The sequence below is a fragment of the Urocampus carinirostris genome, chromosome 1 (assembly GCF_059441175.1).
Source record: "Urocampus carinirostris isolate Australia breed hairy pipefish chromosome 1, RoL_Ucar_1.0, whole genome shotgun sequence".
Taxonomy (NCBI): Eukaryota; Metazoa; Chordata; class Actinopteri; order Syngnathiformes; family Syngnathidae; genus Urocampus; species Urocampus carinirostris.
This window is the reverse complement of record NC_142349.1, coordinates 53394979-53416449: the sequence shown is the minus strand read 5'-3', so window position 1 is coordinate 53416449 and position 21471 is coordinate 53394979. Positions and strand designations below refer to the sequence as shown.

Here is a 21471-nt window from a genome sequence, read left to right as displayed (position 1 = left end):
TTTTGCAAACAGGTTGTGAAAGAATGCAAATCCGTCCAAAAGGGGCTGCTCCGAGGCCAGAAAAAATACCAAAAAGTTTGCTGGAAGTAAAAAGCTTACAGCACCTGGTATTCCCAGGCGGTCTCCCATCCAAGTACTAACCAGGCCCGACCCTGCTTAGCTTCCGAGATCGGACGAGATCGGGCGTGTTCAGGGTAGTATGGCCGTAAGCGAAAGAAGAGGGAGAATTTTCAGTATTTATAATCAACACTGCGGAAGTTGCAGCGCCACTGTTTGCCAAGAGGGGTAGCCAATTATAAAACAACAGGGGTTTAATATGGGCGTAATTCTTCATTTATTTGTTTTGCAAACCGGTTGTGAAAGAATGCTGTATCCGTCCAAAAGGGGCTGCTCCGAGGCCAGAAAAACTACTAAAAAGTTTGCTGGAAGTAAAAAGCTTACAGCACCTGGTATTCCCAGGCGGTCTCCCATCCAAGTACTAACCAGGCCCGACCCTGCTTAGCTTCCGAGATCGGACGAGATCGGGCGTGTTCAGGGTAGTATGGCCATAAGCGAAAGTAGACGGAGAATTTTTAGTATTTATAATCAACACTGCGGAAGTTGCAGCGCCACTGTTTGCCAAGAGGGGTAGCCAATTATAAAACAACAGGGGTTTAATATGTGTGTAATTCTTCATTTATATGTTTTGCAAACCGGTTGTGAAAGAATGCAAATCCGTCCAAAAGGGGCTGCTCCGAGGCCAGAAAAAATACCAAAAACTTTGCTGGAAGTAAAAAGCTTACAGCACCTGGTATTCCCAGGCGGTCTCCCATCCAAGTACTAACCAGGCCCGACCCTGCCTAGCTTCCGAGATCGGACGAGATCGGGCGTGTTCAGGGTAGTATGGCCGTAAGCGAAAGAAGAGGGTGAATTTTCAGTATTTATAATCAACACCAGGGAAGTTGCAACGCCACTGTTTGCCAAGAGGGGTAGCCATTTATAAAACAACAGGGGTTTAATATGTGTGTAATTCTTCATTTATTTGTTTTGCAAACAGGTTGTGAAATAATGCTGTATCCGTCCAAAAGGGGCTGCTCCGAGGCCAGAAAAAATACGAAAAAAGTTTGCTGGAAGTAAAAAGCTTACAGCACCTGGTATTCCCAGGCGGTCTCCCATCCAAGTACTAAGCAGGCCCGACCCTGCTTAGCTACCGAGATCGGACGAGATCGGGCGTGTTCAGGGTAGTATGGTCGTAAGCGAAAGAAGAGGGAGAATTTTTAGTATTTATAATTACACCACGGAAGTTGCAACCCCACTGTGTGCCAAGAGGGGTAGCAAATTATAAAACAACAGTGGTTTAATATGTGCGTAATTCTTCATTTATTTGTTTTGCAAACAGGTTGTGAAAGAATGCAAATCCGTCCAAAAGGGGCTGCTCGGAAGCCAGAAAAAATACCAAAAACTTTGCTGGAAGTAAAAAGCTTACAGCACCTGGTATTCCCAGGCGGTCTCCCATCCAAGTACTAAGCAGGCCCGACCCTGCTTAGCTACCGAGATCGGACGAGATCGGGCGTGTTCAGGGTAGTATGGCCGTAAGCGAAAAAAGAGGGAGAATTTTCAGTATTTATAATCAACACCACGGAAGTTGCAACGCCACTGTTTGCCAAGAGGGGTAGCCATTTATAAAACAACAGGGGTTTAATATGTGCGTATTTCTTCATTTATTTGTTTTGCGAACAGGTTGTGAAAGAATGCAAATCCGTCCAAAAGGGGCTGCTCGGAAGCCAGAAAAAATACCAAAAACTTTGCTGGAAGTAAAAAGCTTACAGCACCTGGTATTCCCAGGCGGTCTCCCATCCAAGTACTAACCGGGCCCGAACCTGCTTAGCTTCCGAGATCGGACGAGATCGGGCGTGTTCAGGGTAGTATGGCCGTAAGCGAAAGAAGAGGGTGAATTTTCAGTATTTATAATCAACACCGCGGAAGTTGCAACTCCACTGTTTGCCAAGAGGGGTAGCCATTAATAGAACAACAGGGGTTTAATTTGTGCGTATTTCTTCATTTATTTGTTTTGCAAAAAGGTTGTGAAAGAATGCAAATCCGTCCAAAAGGGGCTGCTCCGAGGCCAGAAAAAGTACCAAAAAGCTTGCTGGAAGTAAAAAGCTTACAGCACCTGGTATTCCCAGGCGGTCTCCCATCCAAGTACTAACCAGGCCCGACCCTGCTTAGCTTCCGAGATCGGACGAGATCGGGCGTGTTCAGGGTAGTATGGCCGTAAGCGAAAGAAGAGGGTGAATTTTCAGTATTTATAATCAACACTGCGGAAGTTGCAACGCCACTGTTTGCCAAGAGGGGTAGCCATTTATAAAACAACAGGGGTTTAATACGTGCGTAATTCTTCCTTTATTTGTTTTGCAAACAGGTTGTGAAAGAATGCAAATCCGTCCAAAAGGGGCTGCTCCGAGGCCAGAAAAAATACCAAAAAGCTTGCTGGAAGTAAAAAGCTTACAGCACCTGGTATTCCCAGGCGGTCTCCCATCCAAGTACTAACCAGGCCCGACCCTGCTTAGCTTCCGAGATCGGACGAGATCGGGCGTGTTCAGGGTAGTATGGCCGTAAGCGAAAGAAGAGGGTGAATTTTCAGTATTTATAATCAACACCGCGGAAGTTGCAACTCCACTGTTTGCCAAGAGGGGTAGCCATTTATAGAACAACATGGGTTTAATATGTGCGTAATTCTTCATTTATTTGTTTTGCAAACAGGTTGTGAAAGAATGCAAATCCGTCCAAAAGGGGCTGCTCCGAGGCCAGAAAAAATACCAAAAAGTTTGCTGGAAGTAAAAAGCTTACAGCACCTGGTATTCCCAGGCGGTGTCCCATCCAAGTACTAACCAGGCCCGACCCTGCTTAGCTTCCGAGATCGGACGAGATCGGGCGTGTTCGGGGTAGTATGGCCGTAAGCGAAAGAAGAGGGAGAATTTTTAGTATTTATAATTACACCACGGAAGTTGCAACGCCACTGTGTGCCAAGAGGGGTAGCAAATTATAAAACAACAGTGGTTTAATATGAGTGTAATTCTTCATTTATTTGTTTTGCAAAAAGGTTGTGAAAGAATGCTGTATCCATCCAAAAGGGGCTGCTCCGAGGCCAGAAAAAAACCCAAAAACTTTGCTGGAAGTAAAAAGCTTACAGCACCTGGTATTCCCAGGCTGTCTCCCATCCAAGTACTAACCAGGCTCGACCCTGCTTAGCTTCTGAGATCGGACGAGATCGGGCGTGTTCAGGGTAGTATGGCCGTAAGCGAAATAAGAGGGAGAATTTCCAGTATTTATATTCAACACTGCGGAAGTTGCAGCGCCACTGTTTGCCAAGAGGGGTAGCCAATTATAAAACAACAGGGGTTTAATATGTGTGTAATTCTTCATTTATTTGTTTTGCAAAAAGGTTGTGAAAGAATGCAAATCCGTCCAAAAGGGGCTGCTCCGAAGCCAGAAAAAATACCAAAAACTTTGCTGGAAGTAAAAAGCTTACAGCACCTGGTATTCCCAGGCGTTCTCCCATCCAAGTACTAACCAGGCCCGACCCTGCTTAGCTTCCGAGATCGGTCAGAGATCGGGCGTGTTCAGGGTAGTATGGCCGTAAGCGAAAGAAGAGGGTGAATTTTCAGTATTTATAATCAACACCGCGGAAGTTGCAACGCCACTGTTTGCCAAGAGGGGTAGCCATTTATAAAACAACAGGGGTTTAATATGTGTGTAATTCTTCATTTATTTGTTTTGCAAACAGGTTGTGAAAGAATGCAAATCCGTCCAAAAGGGGCTGCTCCGAGGCCAGAAAAAATACCAAAAAGTTTGCTGGAAGTAAAAAGCTTACAGCACCTGGTATTCCCAGGCGGTCTCCCATCCAAGTACTAACCAGGCCCGAACCTGCTTAGCTTCCGAGATCGGACGAGATCGGGCGTGTTCAGGGTAGTATGGCCGTAAGCGAAAGAAGAGGGAGAATTTTCAGTATTTATAATCAACACTGCGGAAGTTGCAGCGCCACTGTTTGCCAAGAGGGGTAGCCAATTATAAAACAACAGGGGTTTAATATGGGCGTAATTCTTCATTTATTTGTTTTGCAAACCGGTTGTGAAAGAATGCTGTATCCGTCCAAAAGGGGCTGCTCCGAGGCCAGAAAAACTACTAAAAAGTTTGCTGGAAGTAAAAAGCTTACAGCACCTGGTATTCCCAGGCGGTCTCCCATCCAAGTACTAACCAGGCCCGACCCTGCTTAGCTCCCGAGATCGGACGAGATCGGGCGTGTTCAGGGTAGTATGGCCGTAAGCGAAAGTAGACGGAGAATTTTTAGTATTTATAATCAACACCGCGGAAGTTGCAGCGCCACTGTTTGCCAAGAGGGGTAGCCAATTATAAAACAACAGGGGTTTAATATGTGTGTAATTCTTCATTTATATGTTTTGCAAACCGGTTGTGAAAGAATGCAAATCCGTCCAAAAGGGGCTGCTCCGAGGCCAGAAAAAATACCAAAAAGTTTGCTGGAAGTAAAAAGCTTACAGCACCTGGTATTCCCAGGCGGTCTCCCATCCAAGTACTAACCAGGCCCGACACTGCTTAGCTTCCGAGATCGGACGAGATCGGGCGTGTTCAGGGTAGTATGGCCGTAAGCGAGAGAAGAGGGTGAATTTTCAGTATTTATAATCAACACCGCGGAAGTTGCAACGCCACTGTTTGCCAAGAGGGGTAGCCATTTATAAAACAACAGGGGTTTAATATGTGTGTAATTCTTCATTTATTTGTTTTGCAAACAGGTTGTGAAAGAATGCAAATCCGTCCAAAAGGGGCTGCTCCGAGGCCAGAAAAAATACCAAAAAGTTTGCTGGAAGTAAAAAGCTTACAGCACCTGGTATTCCCAGGCGGTCTCCCATCCAAGTACTAACCAGGCCCGACCCTGCTTAGCTTCCGAGATCGGACGAGATCGGGCGTGTTCAGGGTAGTATGGCCGTAAGCGAATGAGGTGAATTTTCAGTATTTATAATCAACACCGCGGAAGTTGCAACGCCACTGTTTGCCAAGAGGGGTAACAATTTATAAAACAACAGGGGTTTAATATGTGTGTAATTCTTCATTTATTTGTTTTGCAAACAAGTTGTGAAATAATGCAAATCCGTCCAAATGGGGCTGCTCCGAGGCCAGAAAAAATACCAAAAAGCTTGCTGGAAGTAAAAAGCTTACAGCACCTGGTATTCCCAGGCGGTCTCCCATCCAAGTACTAACCAGGCCCGACCCTGCTTAGCTTCCGAGATCGGGCGTGTTCAGGGTAGTATGGCCGTAAGCGAAAGAAGAGGGAGAATTTTTAGTATTTATAATTACACCACGGAAGTTGCAACGCCACTGTGTGCCAAGAGGGGTAGCAAATTATAAAACAACAGTGGTTTAATACGTGCGTAATTCTTCATTTATTTGTTTTGCAAACAGGTTGTGAAAGAATGCAAATCCGTCCAAAAGGGGCTGCTCCGAGGCCAGAAAAAATACCAAAAAGTTTGCTGGAAGTAAAAAGCTTACAGCACCTGGTATTCCCAGGCGGTCTCCCATCCAAGTACTAACCAGGCCCGACCCTGCTTAGCTTCCGAGATCGGACGAGATCGGGCGTGTTCAGGGTAGTATGGCCGTAAGCGAAAGAAGAGGGTGAATTTTTAGTATTTATAATCAACACCGCGGAAGTTGCAACTCCACTGTTTGCCAAGAGGGGTAGCCATTTATAGAACAACAGGGGTTTAATAATAATAATAATAATAATAATAATATGTGTAATTCTTCATTTATTTGTTTTGCAAACAGGTTGTGAAAGAATGCAAATCCGTCCAAAAGGGGCTGCTCCGAGGCCAGAAAAAATACCAAAAAGTTTGCTGGAAGTAAAAAGCTTACAGCACCTGGTATTCCCAGGCGGTCTCCCATCCAAGTACTAACCAGGCCCGACCCTGCTTAGCTACCGAGATCGGACGAGATCGGGCGTGTTCAGGGTAGTATGGCCGTAAGCGAAAGAAGAAGGTGGATTTTCAGTATTTATAATCAACACCGCGGAAGTTGCAACTCCACTGTGTGCCAAGAGGGGTAGCAAATTATAAAACAACAGTGGTTTAATATGTGTGTAATTCTTCATTTATTTGTTTTGCAAAAAGGTTGTGAAAGAATGCAAATCCGTCCAAAAGGGGCTGCTCCGAGGCCAGAAAAAATACCAAAAAGCTTGCTGGAAGTAAAAAGCTTACAGCACCTGGTATTCCCAGGCGGTCTCCCATCCAAGTACTAACCGGGCCCGACCCTGCTTAGCTTCCGAGATCGGACGAGATCGGGCGTGTTCAGGGTAGTATGGCCGTAAGCGAAAGAAGAGGGTGAATTTTCAGTATTTATAATCAACACCGCGGAAGTTGCAACTCCACTGTTTGCCAAGAGGGGTAGCCATTTATAGAACAACAGGGGTTTAATATGTGCGTAATTCTTCATTTATTTGTTTTGCAAACAGGTTGTGAAAGAATGCAAATCCGTCCAAAAGGGGCTGCTCCGAGGCCAGAAAAAATACCAAAAAGTTTGCTGGAAGTAAAAAGCTTACAGCACCTGGTATTCCCAGGCGGTCTCCCATCCAAGTACTAACCAGGCCCGACCCTGCTTAGCTTCCGAGATCGGGCGTGTTCAGGGTAGTATGGCCGTAAGCGAAAGAAGAGGGTGGATTTTCACTATTTATAATCAACACCGCGGAAGTTGCAACGCCACTGTTTGCCAAGAGGGGTAGCCATTTATAAAACAACAGGGGTTTAATATGTGTGTAATTCTTCATTTATTTGTTTTGCAAACAGGTTGTGAAAGAATGCAAATCCGTCCAAAAGGGGCTGCTCCGAGGCCAGAAAAAATACCAAAAAGCTTGCTGGAAGTAAAAAGCGTACAGCACCTGGTATTCCCAGGCGGTCTCCCATCCAAGTACTAACCAGGCCCGACCCTGCTTAGCTTCCGAGATCGGACGAGATCGGGCGTGTTCAGGGTAGTATGGCCGTAAGCGAAAGAAGAGGGTGAATTTTCAGTATTTATAATCAACACCGCGGAAGTTGCAACTCCACTGTTTGCCAAGAGGGGTAGCCATTTATAGAACAACAGGGGTTTAATATGTGTGTAATTCTTCATTTATTTGTTTTGCAAACAGGTTGTGAAAGAATGCAAATCCGTCCAAAAGGGGCTGCTCCGAGGCCAGAAAAAATACCAAAAAGTTTGCTGGAAGTAAAAAGCTTACAGCACCTGGTATTCCCAGGCGGTCTCCCATCCAAGTACTAACCAGGCCCGACCCTGCTTAGCTTCCGAGATCGGACGAGATCGGGCGTGTTCAGGGTAGTATGGCCGTAAGCGAGAGAAGAGGGTGAATTTTCAGTATTTATAATCAACACCGCGGAAGTTGCAACCCCACTGTTTGCCAAGAGGGGTAGCAAATTATAAAACAACAATGGTTTAATATGTTCGTATTTCTTCATTTATTTGTTTTGCAAAAAGGTTGTGAAAGAATGCAAATCCGTCCAAAAGGGGCTGCTCCGAGGCCAGAAAAAATACCAAAAAGTTTGCTGGAAGTAAAAAGCTTACAGCACCTGGTATTCCCAGGCGGTCTCCCATCCAAGTACTAACCAGGCCCGACCCTGCTTAGCTTCCGAGATCGGACGAGATCGGGCGTGTTCAGGGTAGTATGGCCGTAAGCGAAAGAAGAGGGTGAATTTTCAGTATTTATAATCAACACCGCGGAAGTTGCAACTCCACTGTTTGCCAAGAGGGGTAGCCATTTATAGAACAACAGGGGTTTAATATGTGCATAATTCTTCATTTATTTGTTTTGCAAACAGGTTGTGAAAGAATGCAAATCCGTCCAAAAGGGGCTGCTCCGAGGCCAGAAAAAATACCAAAAAGTTTGCTGGAAGTAAAAAGCTTACAGCACCTGGTATTCCCAGGCGGTCTCCCATCCAAGTACTAACCAGGCCCGACCCTGCTTAGCTTCCGAGATCGGACGAGATCGGGAGTGTTCAGGGTAGTATGGCCGTAAGCGAAAGAATAAGGAGAATTTTCAGTATTTATAATCACACCACGGAAGTTGCAACGCCACTGTGTGCCAAGAGGGGTAGCCATTTATAAAACAATAGGGGTTTAATATGTGTGTAATTCTTCATTTATTTGTTTTGCAAAAAGGTTGTGAAAGAATGCAAATCCGTCCAAAAGGGGCTGCTCCGAGGCCAGAAAAAATACCAAAAAGCTTGCTGGAAGTAAAAAGCTTACAGCACCTGGTATTCCCAGGCGGTCTCCCATCCAAGTACTAACCAGGCCCGACCCTGCTTAGCTTCCGAGATCGGGCGTGTTCAGGGTAGTATGGCCGTAAGCGAAAGAAGAGGGTGAATTTTCAGTATTTATAATCAACACCGTGGAAGTTGCAACTCCACTGTTTGCCAAGAGGGGTAGCCATTTATAAAACAACAGGGGTTTAATATGTGTGTAATTCTTCATTTATTTGTTTTGCAAACAGGTTGTGAAAGAATGCAAATCCGTCCAAAAGGGGCTGCTCCGAGGCCAGAAAAAATACCAAAAAGCTTGCTGGAAGTAAAAAGCTTACAGCACCTGGTATTCCCAGGCGGTCTCCCATCCAAGTACTAACCAGGCCCGACCCTGCTTAGCTTCCGAGATCGGACGAGATCGGGAGTGTTCAGGGTAGTATGGCCGTAAGCAAAAGAATAAGGAGAATTTTCAGTATTTATAATCACACCACGGAAGTTGCAACGCCACTGTGTGCCAAGAGGGGTAGCCATTTATAAAACAATAGGGGTTTAATATGTGTGTAATTCTTCATTTATTTGTTTTGCAAAAAGGTTGTGAAAGAATGCAAATCCGTCCAAAAGGGGCTGCTCCGAGGCCAGAAAAAATACCAAAAAGCTTGCTGGAAGTAAAAAGCTTACAGCACCTGGTATTCCCAGGCGGTCTCCCATCCAAGTACTAACCGGGCCCGACCCTGCTTAGCTTCCGAGATCGGACGAGATCGGGCGTGTTCAGGGTAGTATGGCCGTAAGCGAAAGAAGAGGGTGAATTTTCAGTATTTATAATCAACACCGCGGAAGTTGCAACTCCACTGTTTGCCAAGAGGGGTAGCAATTTATAGAACAACAGGGGTTTAATATGTGCGTAATTCTTCATTTATTTGTTTTGCAAACAGGTTGTGAAAGAATGCAAATCCGTCCAAAAGGGGCTGCTCCGAGGCCAGAAAAAATACCAAAAAGTTTGCTGGAAGTAAAAAGCTTACAGCACCTGGTATTCCCAGGCGGTCTCCCATCCAAGTACTAACCAGGCCCGACCCTGCTTAGCTTCCGAGATCGGACGAGATTTTTTTTTTTTTTTTATTTTATAAATAAATAACATACTGTACAAAACCATTGCTCATATACATTTGTTGTACATATGCACTGTAGGGAAGGGTTTAAGTGTACAGAGACCCCTCGCTACTTCACGCTTCGGTTCCCTCTAAAAAACAAACAGGCACATTGATTACATCACATCTGGTAAAATTATTCTTACACCCTCCCAAGTTATTTGCACAAAAGGATTAGTAAGAACAAATATTTTGTTAAAAACCTCTAAAATTCCGTTATTATTAAAATAGACATACAGTGCTTCCATTATTCTTTTCAATTTGCTTTCAAACAGTTTGCATATATCCAGTTTCCGTCCTTTATTCTTCAAAACCGTTCTTCTTACCCACACTGTATGCCTAGCCACTGACAAAACTATATTGAGTGCCTGGTTATTTTTTCCTTTTTTACCTTGTATCATCCCAAATAAAAACATCTTCTCCCAATTTTCATCAACATACTGCTCATTCTGTCCAAAACCTTTCGTCATTTCCTTAAGCACTGCGGTCAGTTTTTTCAGTTCTTCACAGTTAAAGAACATATGCTTTAAGCCCTCTTTCTCCTTCTTGCATATTTTGCATGTTTCATCCCTCGCAAGTCCCATCTTAAAAAGTCTCATTTCATTAAAAACACAGTTGTGGGCTAAAAGGAAATCAAAATTTTCTAACGAAGGGCATTTCAAACCGGTTCTGATGTTTCTCCACACATCTTTTGTGTTAAAATCTACAAACATCTTTTCCCAATAAGAATTTGCTCTCGGTTGTATAAAAGCCATTTCTCTAAAAACAGAATAGAAGTCTTTTAAAACAAGAGCACTAAAAGGTGTCCCTGTGTCCTTCATCTCTATTCTCATTGGACCTTCCTCTTGTTTCTTTTCATTTCTTTCTATAATTGTGCACCATTCTTTAGGAACTGCTTTTTTTATTGTCATGTACTCATTTCTGATTTTTTCTTCATTACATTCGTCTACTGTTGCACCAATCTCGTCAATGAAAGCCTGAAATGGCAAGAATCCTGGTCTGACCTCGTACAAAAGATCTCTGATTTTTCGGAATCCTGCGTCAAACCAGTGCTTGTAAAAGTTCCCTCCTCCAATTCGTAAATTCGGATTTAAGAACAAGGGTTGATTTAAAATTTCTTCCTTTCCCTCCGGTTTAAAAACTACATGTCCTATAAAATCACTCCAAGCCCTTAAAACTTCCCTATAAAAATCTGGGATGCCGTTTGTCATATATTCTTTTGTTTTCATCCACAAGGCTGAAGGCCCCATTTTAAAAGTTTTGTCTAAAAAGTATTCCAGAATTCGTGTCGATTCTTTGTCTCCCTCCCTCATGAAATTTTTAACAGTTTTTATTCTTAAAGCCTTCAGTCTTATGGATGGATCGAGCAATCCCAGACCGCCTTCCTCCACCCTTCCAATCAGAGTCTCATAGGCTATTTTAGCTGGCTTACCATCCCAAATAAAATCAGTCACATACTGCTTCAGAATTTTAACTGTGGGTAATGGCAAACACACTGATCCAAGGACACTCCATATTTTGGATAAAAACAGTGTATTAACAACTAAAATTTTTCCCTTCAGAGTAAGACTTCTCCTTTTCCAAAATGCCAATCTATTTCTTATTTTCCCGATTGTCTCCTCCCACATCAGTTTCGTAGTTTCTTTTTCATTTGGCCCTATTCTCACCCCCAGAATTTTAAGGTTATCTTTTACTTCTTTAAAAGGCAGTGTCTTTGACAAGGCGGTTTGCTTTCCTAATTTTAAAATCTCAGTTTTGCCAACATTCATCCGAGCTCCTGAACCCCGGCTGTATATTTCTATGGCATCCAACGCTTTAAAAATGCTGTGCTCATCTTTTAAAATTAGGGTTGTGTCATCTGCATATTGATAAATTTTGGTTTCTGTGTTAAAATTCTTAAAACCTTCAATCTTTACCCCTTTTATTCCATTGTCAGCATTGATCGCAAGTCCTAAAGGTTCTGCAACCAAAGAGTAAAGTATTGCTGATAGTGGACAGCCCTGTCTTATTGACCTGGTTAAAGGAATAAAATCTGTTAAAAAACCATTGCATTTGACACAACTCTTGGCATCAGCGTAGAGACATCTCAGACACCGGATTATGTTTTCTCCAAAATCAAATCTTTCTAAAACCGCAAATAGAAAATCGTGCTCTACCCTATCAAACGCTTTTTCTAAGTCTGCATTAATTAAAAAGCCACTGACTCCTGCCTTCTCCATGTACCAGACTTTGTCCCTCACACCATTAACTGTGTCTGAGATGTCTCTGCCTATTACCGCATAAGCCTGGTTAGTTTGGATGACTGTTGGTAAGACCCGCTTCAGTCTGTTTGCCATTATCTTCGCCAAAATCTTGTAGTCACAATTTAAAAGGCTTATGGGTCTAAAATTCTGCAGCTCTTCCCTGTCCCCTTTCTTTTTATATATAATTTTAATTAAACCTCTTGACATCCTTGAGCTGAGAGCCCCTCCTTTCCACACTTCTTCATACATTTGTCTTAAAACAGGAACAAGAGAACCTTTAAAAACCTTGTAAAATTCACATGGTAAGCCATCCAGACCAGGACTCCTGCCGTTTTTCATCTCATCTATGGCTCTCTCTATTTCTTCACTATTGATGTCTCTATTGCACATTGTTTTATCTTCCTTACTTACTTTACTCTTAATATTATTCAATAAAAAATCTTTTGCACCCTCTTCCACACCTTGTTTTGAAAATAAGTTGGTATAGAATCTTTTTATTTCCTTTAAAATATTGTCCTTATCTGTCAATCTCTTTCCTTCTCCATTTTTAATACATTTAATTTCTTCCGTTTTCTGTCTGTTTTTTTCTAGTTCAAAAAAGAACTTTGTGCATCGTTCGCCTTCAATCATATATTTCGCTCTACTTCTTATCATAGCTCCCTGGAATTTCTCTTCTTCTATTTTTTTAAGTTCATCTTCTATCTCCATAATTTTATTCGTGTTTTCATTTTTCCCATCACTTTGTTTTAGTTCCTCTTCTAGTTCTTTTCGTAACTTTTCTTCTCTCCCCCTTTCCTGTCTTCTCAGTTTTTTACAAAACAAAATCGAATGTCTTTTAATATCATACTTTAGATTGTCCCACCATATTCCCAAGTTACTTTCATACTTTGTCATGTTCTTTATGCTGTTCACAATTATATTTTCTATTTCCATTTGATAAAAATTGTCTTTTAAGACTTTTGTATTTAAAATCCATACCCCCGGCCCCTTCTCTATTTTATTCAGATCTATATTAAAAACAATAAAGTCATGATCACTAAAATTACATCTTCTGTAGTAAATACTTTTAAAATTCTCCATAAAACTACTTTTTGCCAAAACAATATCAATTCTGCTTTGCTTAATTTCATCTAAAACAATTTGTCTTCTGCTAAACTTTCTAACTCCTTTATTCCTTTCTCTCCATACATCTATTAAATCGAGTTCTTCCATTACCTGTATTAGTTCCTTTCTTCCCCTTTCTGCTCTAAAAACTATATTATCTGCCACATCTTCTTTCTGTAGTGCTATATTAAAATCCCCAGCAACCACAGTTTCCCCCCAAGCCTCGATTAGAACTTTTAATTTCATAAAAAATTCAACTTTCTCTTTCTCTTCATTCGGTGCATGTATGTTACAAACATTCATTTTCTCATTACCTTCTCCAACACTTATAGTTAGTATTTTTCCTTTTTTATCATTATATATTTCTGTTACTTCCTCAACCATATTCCTTTTAATTAAAAAAGCCACTCCTCTACCTCTTCCCTCACAATTATTAAATAAAACCTCCCCATCCCATCGTTTTCTAAAATCCTCCGCTATCACACTTGTCCAGTTCGTTTCTTGCAATAAAATAATATCATTTTTCTCAGTCTCTCTGATTAACTTCTGTAATTTTTCGGGATTCGCCCCTCCCCTCATGTTTATTGAAATAAAATTCCACCCCATTAAAATAATAAATGGCAATAAATAATTCAAGCCAACAAAATATTTAAGAAACATAAAACCAACCATTACTATGTACCACCATCATCCTGTAAAACCTCAAATCTCCCTCCAGTTATTTCTATTTGTTTTGCCTTTCTTCTTCTCTCCTGTGCTTGTAATACCTTGTCTATGTTAATACTTGGTTTCAACCTTTTCCTTTTGGTCGTAAAATTGCCCCACTTGTTTGAAATGTCACGGTTAATTTTTCCTTTTCCAACTTCATCCAATGATTCTTCTTTATTTAGTTCCTTGTGTGTCTGGGTCTCCTCCTCCCTCTGCCCCTTCTCCCCCATTGTTTCAGCCCCAATTATTCCAGTTAAAATCCCAATGTCCATGCCTGAGTCCTCGCGCTCTGAGTCTTGTTGTCTGGGGGGCTGAGCACAGGGGGGATCCTCTTCAGGTGTCGGTTCCTGGGAGGGACCCTCATCCCCCGCCTCTGATGCCACCATGTTTATCTCCAACTTGCTTACTTCTCCCTCTCCCTCAGCAGAAGAAACGCATGTACAGTGTATGAATGCACGGCAGCAATCAGGGCATCTGAGAGCGACGCATTCCCGGGCATAGTGACCCTGCTGTAAGCACTCCCTGCACGTAAACTCCGGACATTCCCGCAGCACGTGACCAGGGTTCATGCACAACCGGCAGATCTTCACCTGCCGGTCGTGAATCACCCGGCAGTACCGGGGACCGTTCGGAGTTTCAAATCTAGTGGAATACGGCAGGGAGGCTACATCTTTCGGGAATTTTACTTTAATGAATCTTGTTCCATCTTCAACGGACGTGCCCGGGTAGAAGCGCCGCCTCAATGGGAGGACAGGGTCCACTCTCCACCTCTGCAGCTTTTCCAACACCTCTTCATCTGTTATGAATGGGGGCAGTTGTAGGAAGGAGACCATAACTTCGTTAACTTGAGTCTTTTAGTCTGAATTAGAACCCCTTTGCATAAGAGACCCCCATCTAAAATTTCACATGCCTCCTCATTTTCCAACGTCGCTTCATATTGTTTATTTTGTGTAGACCGTAGTACCAGTAGCTTCCCCGTACCCACCATCTTCTCGATTTCTTTAATTAAGTCAATTGGTGTTATGTTTTCAATCTCCTCCGTTTCCAAAAGCATTGTCAGTTCTTTCAAATATTTTCTTTGTCTCAGCCCTTTCACATTCTCCATATCTTTTTTTGTTTCTTGCTTGTTTCTCTTTTCTCCATCACGCATGTTATATTCCTTCTTTCTCCTCATGTCCAATCCATTGTTCATTTTATCCGCATCATTATTCTGTCCTTGTACAATCATTTCAGTTGTTTTGTTAATTAATCCATTCATATTATTTCCATCCGCCTCGCTTTCTTTCCCTCCATGCCGAGCTACCTTGTTGAAATCATTGTCTATACTCTTTTTCCTTGTATCCAGTCCGGTTTCATTCATAATTAGCAACTTTTTAAATACCTTGTTTGAATCACAGTCCATTGTCGTTGTCGGTTTTCCATTGTCCAGTTTCACTTCACTACATCCATCAGTTCCTGGGGGCAAATCCACAACACTCTTGCCCGCTTCCACTCCAAACTCGATGCCATGCGGTCTGTCCATTGTTTGTTCAAAAAAGAGAGAACCAAAAAAAGGCTCCCCAGACAGAAACTAAGTCTGCTGGGGACGCAAAAACGAAAATAAATAAATAAATAAATAAATAAAGCACTTAAACTTTTAAATAAACCTTCAAATAAATAAGAAAACCAACAAAGAATGGGGAGAGCCTTCCTCTCCCTACTGCAGCCATCAACTCACAAACACAAACCAGGAAGTGGGCGTGTTCAGGGTAGTATGGCCGTAAGCGAAAGAAGAGGGTGAATTTTCCGTATTTATAATCAACACCGCGGAAGTTGCAATGCCACTGTTTGCCAAGAGGGGTAGCAAATTATAAAACAACAGTGGTTTAATATGTGCGTATTTCTTCATTTATTTGTTTTCCAAAAAGGTTGTGAAAGAATGCAAATCCGTCCAAAAGGGGCTGCTCCGAGGCCAGAAAAAATACCAAAAAGTTTGCTGGAAGTAAAAAGCTTACAGCTCCTGGTATTCCCAGGCGGTCTCCCATCCAAGTACTAACCAGGCCCGACCCTGCTTAGCTTCCGAGATCGGACGAGATCGGGCGTGTTCAGGGTAGTATGGCCGTAAGCGAAAGAAGAGGGAGAATTTTCAGTATTTATAATCAATGTTGTAGAAATTGGAGGTCCGATAATCGAGAGAAAGTCTTCTCATAAGTGGATAAAAGAAATAGACAGGAGCCAGCCTCGTTACGGAGGGAGATGTCACTTTATTGATGCGTCAATAAAGATCTCACAGAGCTAGGAACATGACAATGTATTTAAAGCTGGTAGTGACGATTAGGCTTCGATTGAGTACACCCCAAAAGGCGGTCCTGTATCACGTATCAAGTACAGAGCGTCCCGTCCCTTGCACGCTATCTTCAAGGAAACTTAATGTCTGCCAAGAGTATCTTCAAGGATGTCTACCCGACCGTTTCCCACTACTGTAAGCAAGTCTTTCTAAATTTCTACATGTATGCAAGTCTATTCTACATTTGCAAGTGTATTTACCACAACATATCCCCCCCTTTTTTTTTTTTTTTTTTCTCTTCTGTTACCTTATCCCCCCTTTTGGGAGTTCATACTCCCACTTTGAACAGAAATTAAAATCAAAAATGAATACAGAGTAGTGGTAAAGTATTACAAATCATAGACATCAATACACGGACAGAGTTTACGCAAATCGAAAATAAAATAAAATTCTGGCGGTCAGCCTGCTGTGATCATTCTAACTTTCATTGTTCATGTTTCATTTACAAAAACCCCCAACACTCCAAACATCTGACCCATGCACTAACCCCCCCCCTTCATTTATCTTTATCCGTACACACTGGATTATACACGCGGACCGTCGACGGTTGATCGGTACGTGATAAAGGTAAATGAATAAATGAACTGATAAGTGAGTGATAACAAATTTCGGTAACAGTCGTCGATACATTCCAAGATGAGTGCATGACTGGATAGTGATATCCACATTGGCCTTTGGCCTGACCCCCGTGAACAATTTGAAGACCATGCATTGTCGTATTCGTCAACGGGTGTCGTGAAGTCAGATGTTGGAGTGAGTGTTCATCCCAGCAGGCATCACGCTCAGTTTCCATGCAGCCAAAAACCCGGAAGCGACGATGCATCCTGACCATCCCAGACAGCAGCTTGCTCCCCGGCAGTGTGACATACCAACAAAAGAATCACAATCAGAAACCAATATATTTGTTGCTGTTATTCCTAGTGCTATATAGTGTGTTACGTGTTTAACAGTAGTGCTAATTGATATCGTATTCAGTCCAGATCATCATATGTCTCTCTTTCCGCAGATGCTCCATTTTTTATTATAATGTAGACTGACTATCAACGTTGCCAGATAAAATTCAAGGCGTTGAATTTAGTTTAGTCATCTGTTCTTCCTCACTTAGGAATAGGCTTGGATATTTAATCACTAACTGTGCTCATTGAGCTTCTGCCACCCTAGTATTGCCACTACTGTCATTTGTTCTCCAAAAGTCTTAAGCATTCCTCTTTTAAGAATAGGTATGGCACAGAAACACAACAAACACATAATTATTACGACAGTTAGCACAAAAATTTCCCCTTTCGCTAACAGACTACCCCAGTACCCAAATGTAGACGAGAACCAATCAAAAGAGATACTGTTCTTTTCAGTATTTACTGTCACTTCATTGCTCAACTCACGAATTTTTGACAGTGCTTTTGTGAAGCTTCCTGCTTCGGATGTATTTAAAGGTATATAAGTACAGCATTCCTCCTATATCATATGACACACGCCTCCTTTACTGGCTAAGAGAAAATCGCTTTGCTCTCCTACTGCACTAAAGGCCTCGTTAATGTAATTAATAAAACGTCGTTGGTTGTAATAAATGTAATTAATCCATTCTGCGTTCTTTTTCGGAGTTATCCAGATAAATATCGATTCTAATCCAGACTTAATTTCATTCCTAGCTTTAAATTCTTCTGGAATTCCTCTCGGTTGTCCGATGGTATCTAGCTATACACGTCCACCCGGAACATATGCTTTCTTTACTGCGGCCAATTGTCAACAAAAATATTTCATTCAATTACCTTTTCCCCTTTACATTCCTTTCTTTTGTCACTTGCATGTCCCCCTCTTCTCTTTTCCTCAACGCCCACTTTCTTTTCCCCTTTTTACCTTCTTTTACTAACTTTTATCTTTCTGTATTTGTAACTTCCTTACTTGCTCTGCCAACAATCCATTTTCCACATAACTTTCCCTTCTCCTACGCCCTCTAACACATGCCTTTTAGCCCACTAGTTTAATGGGAAATTGACATATAACCATCTCACTTATTTATTTATTTATTTATTTATTTATCTTTTATTTTTCTTTCCAAACCAATTCAATCTACTATCTTAGCCTCACCTATTTAATGTGAAAATGACGTGCATTGATCCACCTTACTCATTTTTATTCGACTCAATGAATTTTCCCTCCATATTCAATGAAAAGAAAGAATTTACTCACGCTTTTCCACTATTCTCGTACAACAATGCTTTTCATTCCCAAATTACTCCATTCCAATACACTCAATTGGATTTTTCCTCGTCTTCACATTCCTTAACTTTCCCAATTTTGAACTGAGAACCGGAATAGGTTAACTTTTTTCTTTTTGTTATTATCCTATCCTTTCTTGGTGTTATTCTGGCATTAACATAATCTAAAGCACCTAAAATAACCAAACATACTTTTCTAGACTTTTCACTTCTAAATTCATCGTTTTCCAACTGAAAAAATATTTATTTTTCTGGGAACTCCATAGGCTCTCGGACGTTATGTTGCACATCCTTAGCGTCAAAACGATTTCTAAAAAAAACGAACGTTTTCGATTCCTAACGAGACGTGCTATCGGTTCTATCTAAAACAATACATTTTAAACCGTCTACCTCTTTAAAAACGTTTTTCTCGTCTCTTTGAGCACTGTATTGTTCCCTTTTTCCTTTTCCTTCGATATTTTTCTGTTAATCCTTTCAGTTACGTGGGCCGATTAAACGCTGGACAACCATATAGACAAGAAAGATAAGAATACAGGAAAGAATACAAACACTTACAACATTGAACAAACATAAAACATAAAACAAGACAGATGGCCCACAAAATTTAATTTTAATTAGTCAAATTAAGTCAGTGCACATTGAGACCATGCGCCTACACAACTACCGAGTTAGGGTTATGGTTTTCCTCTTCTACACAATTTCCCGAATTTTACGTACTGGCCGTGCACTCATTTTTGGCTGTCGGCGTTGTAACCTCACTCCTCAGTGCTGTCGCCGTGGGTGTAGGTTTTTCTGGACTTTGGTGTGTCGGTACCCTTCTCGCCTGTATCGTCACATTAAGGTTTAGCATATTATCCGTCACTTTAGTCTGTACTGTCGTTAACACATTTGGTTTCTGGTAGTCCATCGGCACTCCGACTGGTTGCACGTCTTTATATTTATTTTAAGTGGAAATCAAAATCCCCACTATAAGATGCCCTATCCATTTTGAGCATTCTATCCCAAAATTCTAACTAGAAGATAAACAATTTATTTTTTAAATCGTCAGTTCTAAATTTCAAATTTTGCTTTTTCACTAAATACAGTCACTGGATCAGTTTAACCATTATCCTTGTCAGAATCATTTACCCTGATTTGAGTGTTTGAGTGTTCTCTTTTGTAGATTGATCACATCCGAGAAAAAATTTGTATGCACTTTTTATTTGCATTTTCTTTTGATTTTCAATGTGTTATCTTGCTGTTGGCCATTCCCCTCGAGGCAGATGACCAGGATAGATTGTTAAATTGTCAATTTAACCCAAGAAAAGACGTTTTTATTGTTATGATTCACTCTTTGTTTTGCCTTTTATAAAAATCATAACCTATATATGATCTCTTCAGTAAGTAAACTTGTTCAAAATAACAGTATTTTGCAAAGAAAGCAGGTAATTCACGCTCAAAGTGAATGATTTTGCCAAAAATGAAAAATACCATCCCAAAATGTTCTCAATGTGGGCGATTTGCTAATGGTGAATGGTTATCTTAATTGATTTTTGTTAATCAATTTGACAAACATTGTAAATTTTGTAATATTACAACATTTCTTCTGTGTAATATTTTTCTATCCGTCCAAATTTCGTAATTTGAATCTCAAAAAACAGTTATATGGAGAGCTTATTCAGAAGACAATTTTTCATCAATTTCGGAAAAAACTAGGTTTTAACTTATTTTTACGGAATGTCTCAACTTCCCCCCTGAGTTAAAACCTAAGTTCACAATCTATGTCTCTCTTTCGTCTGACTCATCCCATAATACTCGGAATTTCAGTAATTCAAAACTTGTCTTCTATCGCAATTGCACTATTTATACACGTCCTTCTACTCAATCAAGGAAGCAAGGTTTAGGGCGCTCTAAGGAGAGGGATGACTGAGTATGGGCGCCAAGAGTGGACTGAGAGTGTGATCCTGGCCACTGTGTTGTGCGGTGCAGAGACGATTCAGTTTTATTAAGACGACAGCAGTGTGCGTGTGTGTGTGTCGTCGTATCGATACTAATAACTAAATGGAGTGGAATGGAACTATGATGACTATAACATGAAACCAAACGAGACGTCACGCTCTATGTTTGTTCTTTAGTGTGGCCCCCGAGTTAAAATGAGTTTGACACCCCTGTTTTTTTTTAAGTACTAGTAGACATTAATTATCTTAGTTTAATTAATTTCCATTCATTTCCCATGCAGTTATATTTTTAAATCACCATGATATGTCTCGAAATCCATTAATCCGGTATTTTTAATTCATTTAATCCTTTCCAGGATTGATCAATCTTTTTCTCATTGTCTTCTAAAAAAAAATGCTGTTTTCCATAACATGAGCATCACCTAGAGGCAGTGGATATGACACAATAATTAGAAGAAAATAGTGCTTCTTTGGGCACTGTGACTCTCCTTATTTATCCTGTTCAGCACTTTTATTTTGGTTGCACTCCACAGTGCAAAGACATCTTGGGGTCAATTTATACACACTGTCCCTTTAAAAGATTTCGAGTGCATGTTTCCTATGAAACCATATTCTAAAAATTATATTTTACACATTTTCGTCATATCTCACATTTTTCTTTTTTCCTGTAATATTTTTGATTTTGGTACTTTCGAGCTTCCATACCTCAGGGCCAGTGAGCCCTTCATGAGGTAAAATGTACTTGTACTTTCCAAATCCTCAACCGTTTTGGCATGTTATACAGTAGTGTCACACTTAACCGGGCCGCTGTCTCTAGGATGCGTCATGGTCTGCAACTGCAGCGTCGCTGTCGGGATCCCCGGCTGCACTTCTGGACCCGCAATTTCCATTCGCCGCTGCGATTTCTCGAGCTCTGCTCCTAGTAACAACCGTATCAGACAATTTATTATCACACACAGCTTTGTCATCCACATCTTGTTTTCCTAATTTAACGTTACTGCCCTGTTGATCTTGCTTGGTCTCGTTGACGGTGGCAGCGTGAGCCGTGGTACAGTGGTTCAGATGGTACCATTTTGAGCTGCCCTTGACCTGGACTGCGGCCAGCGTTGCCCTCACGACGGTGTACGGTCCCTCACGCCTCGGATGGTTCCACTTTCGTTGAAACTTTGATGTAGACGAGATCCCCTGGGACGTCTTCTCAAATGGTTGTTCGACCCTGGACCCTTGTCTCTTAACCAGCCAGTAGATGACAGCCGTCAATTGTCTCATACAGTCTCTCAGTTCAGTTTGTAGTTGCTCAAGTGGCGGCCCCTTATAGGGACCTCCCAGATGCGGCGCTGGTCTGCCTGTTAGCATTTCATGCGGTGTTAAATGCGTGATCCAATGAGTTTGCATGCGATAACTCATCAGCGCTAACTGTAGCGCATCCCCTCAGTCGAGCCTAGTACTCACAAAGATCTTGTTTATCTTTGATTTTAATATTCCATTTACTCTTTTCCACCATCCCTTGACT

The 21471-nt window shown here is 41.5% G+C and overlaps 24 non-coding genes and 4 pseudogenes across 24 annotated transcripts; all 28 read right to left on the bottom strand.

Annotated features, from left to right (window-relative positions):
- Positions 1–92: 92 nt before the first annotated feature.
- LOC148375547 (5S ribosomal RNA) lies at positions 93–211 on the bottom strand. Its single transcript, XR_015849148.1, has one exon. It is a non-coding gene; the product is annotated as a 5S ribosomal RNA (ribosomal RNA).
- A 223-nt stretch (positions 212–434) lies between these two features.
- On the bottom strand, positions 435–553 carry LOC148375546 (5S ribosomal RNA). The gene has a single exon (XR_015847246.1). It is a non-coding gene; the product is annotated as a 5S ribosomal RNA (ribosomal RNA).
- Positions 554–775: 222 nt separating this feature from the next.
- On the bottom strand, positions 776–894 carry LOC148375545 (5S ribosomal RNA). The gene has a single exon (XR_015847765.1). It is a non-coding gene; the product is annotated as a 5S ribosomal RNA (ribosomal RNA).
- Positions 895–1118: 224 nt separating this feature from the next.
- Positions 1119–1237, bottom strand: LOC148375544 (5S ribosomal RNA). Its single transcript, XR_015848064.1, has one exon. It is a non-coding gene; the product is annotated as a 5S ribosomal RNA (ribosomal RNA).
- Positions 1238–1458: 221 nt separating this feature from the next.
- Positions 1459–1577, bottom strand: LOC148375543 (5S ribosomal RNA). The gene has a single exon (XR_015847833.1). It is a non-coding gene; the product is annotated as a 5S ribosomal RNA (ribosomal RNA).
- Positions 1578–1799: 222 nt separating this feature from the next.
- Positions 1800–1918, bottom strand: LOC148375542 (5S ribosomal RNA). Its single transcript, XR_015847722.1, has one exon. It is a non-coding gene; the product is annotated as a 5S ribosomal RNA (ribosomal RNA).
- A 222-nt stretch (positions 1919–2140) lies between these two features.
- On the bottom strand, positions 2141–2259 carry LOC148375541 (5S ribosomal RNA). Its single transcript, XR_015849147.1, has one exon. It is a non-coding gene; the product is annotated as a 5S ribosomal RNA (ribosomal RNA).
- A 222-nt stretch (positions 2260–2481) lies between these two features.
- Positions 2482–2600, bottom strand: LOC148375540 (5S ribosomal RNA). Its single transcript, XR_015849146.1, has one exon. It is a non-coding gene; the product is annotated as a 5S ribosomal RNA (ribosomal RNA).
- A 222-nt stretch (positions 2601–2822) lies between these two features.
- On the bottom strand, positions 2823–2941 carry LOC148375539 (5S ribosomal RNA). Its single transcript, XR_015847816.1, has one exon. It is a non-coding gene; the product is annotated as a 5S ribosomal RNA (ribosomal RNA).
- Positions 2942–3163: 222 nt separating this feature from the next.
- Positions 3164–3282, bottom strand: LOC148375538 (5S ribosomal RNA; annotated as a pseudogene).
- Positions 3283–3504: 222 nt separating this feature from the next.
- LOC148375537 (5S ribosomal RNA) lies at positions 3505–3624 on the bottom strand. Its single transcript, XR_015848103.1, has one exon. It is a non-coding gene; the product is annotated as a 5S ribosomal RNA (ribosomal RNA).
- A 222-nt stretch (positions 3625–3846) lies between these two features.
- Positions 3847–3965, bottom strand: LOC148375536 (5S ribosomal RNA). The gene has a single exon (XR_015847633.1). It is a non-coding gene; the product is annotated as a 5S ribosomal RNA (ribosomal RNA).
- A 223-nt stretch (positions 3966–4188) lies between these two features.
- On the bottom strand, positions 4189–4307 carry LOC148375535 (5S ribosomal RNA). Its single transcript, XR_015847419.1, has one exon. It is a non-coding gene; the product is annotated as a 5S ribosomal RNA (ribosomal RNA).
- A 222-nt stretch (positions 4308–4529) lies between these two features.
- On the bottom strand, positions 4530–4648 carry LOC148375534 (5S ribosomal RNA). Its single transcript, XR_015847628.1, has one exon. It is a non-coding gene; the product is annotated as a 5S ribosomal RNA (ribosomal RNA).
- A 222-nt stretch (positions 4649–4870) lies between these two features.
- Positions 4871–4989, bottom strand: LOC148375533 (5S ribosomal RNA). Its single transcript, XR_015849145.1, has one exon. It is a non-coding gene; the product is annotated as a 5S ribosomal RNA (ribosomal RNA).
- Positions 4990–5207: 218 nt separating this feature from the next.
- On the bottom strand, positions 5208–5316 carry LOC148375532 (5S ribosomal RNA; annotated as a pseudogene).
- A 221-nt stretch (positions 5317–5537) lies between these two features.
- Positions 5538–5656, bottom strand: LOC148375531 (5S ribosomal RNA). Its single transcript, XR_015849143.1, has one exon. It is a non-coding gene; the product is annotated as a 5S ribosomal RNA (ribosomal RNA).
- Positions 5657–5900: 244 nt separating this feature from the next.
- LOC148375530 (5S ribosomal RNA) lies at positions 5901–6019 on the bottom strand. The gene has a single exon (XR_015847323.1). It is a non-coding gene; the product is annotated as a 5S ribosomal RNA (ribosomal RNA).
- A 222-nt stretch (positions 6020–6241) lies between these two features.
- On the bottom strand, positions 6242–6360 carry LOC148375529 (5S ribosomal RNA). Its single transcript, XR_015849441.1, has one exon. It is a non-coding gene; the product is annotated as a 5S ribosomal RNA (ribosomal RNA).
- Positions 6361–6582: 222 nt separating this feature from the next.
- Positions 6583–6691, bottom strand: LOC148375528 (5S ribosomal RNA; annotated as a pseudogene).
- Positions 6692–6913: 222 nt separating this feature from the next.
- Positions 6914–7032, bottom strand: LOC148375527 (5S ribosomal RNA). Its single transcript, XR_015847599.1, has one exon. It is a non-coding gene; the product is annotated as a 5S ribosomal RNA (ribosomal RNA).
- A 222-nt stretch (positions 7033–7254) lies between these two features.
- On the bottom strand, positions 7255–7373 carry LOC148375526 (5S ribosomal RNA). The gene has a single exon (XR_015849142.1). It is a non-coding gene; the product is annotated as a 5S ribosomal RNA (ribosomal RNA).
- A 222-nt stretch (positions 7374–7595) lies between these two features.
- Positions 7596–7714, bottom strand: LOC148375525 (5S ribosomal RNA). The gene has a single exon (XR_015849141.1). It is a non-coding gene; the product is annotated as a 5S ribosomal RNA (ribosomal RNA).
- A 222-nt stretch (positions 7715–7936) lies between these two features.
- LOC148375524 (5S ribosomal RNA) lies at positions 7937–8055 on the bottom strand. The gene has a single exon (XR_015849378.1). It is a non-coding gene; the product is annotated as a 5S ribosomal RNA (ribosomal RNA).
- Positions 8056–8276: 221 nt separating this feature from the next.
- Positions 8277–8385, bottom strand: LOC148375523 (5S ribosomal RNA; annotated as a pseudogene).
- Positions 8386–8607: 222 nt separating this feature from the next.
- On the bottom strand, positions 8608–8726 carry LOC148375522 (5S ribosomal RNA). Its single transcript, XR_015849377.1, has one exon. It is a non-coding gene; the product is annotated as a 5S ribosomal RNA (ribosomal RNA).
- Positions 8727–8947: 221 nt separating this feature from the next.
- LOC148375521 (5S ribosomal RNA) lies at positions 8948–9066 on the bottom strand. The gene has a single exon (XR_015849440.1). It is a non-coding gene; the product is annotated as a 5S ribosomal RNA (ribosomal RNA).
- A 6397-nt stretch (positions 9067–15463) lies between these two features.
- Positions 15464–15582, bottom strand: LOC148375520 (5S ribosomal RNA). The gene has a single exon (XR_015847436.1). It is a non-coding gene; the product is annotated as a 5S ribosomal RNA (ribosomal RNA).
- Positions 15583–21471: the final 5889 nt, after the last annotated feature.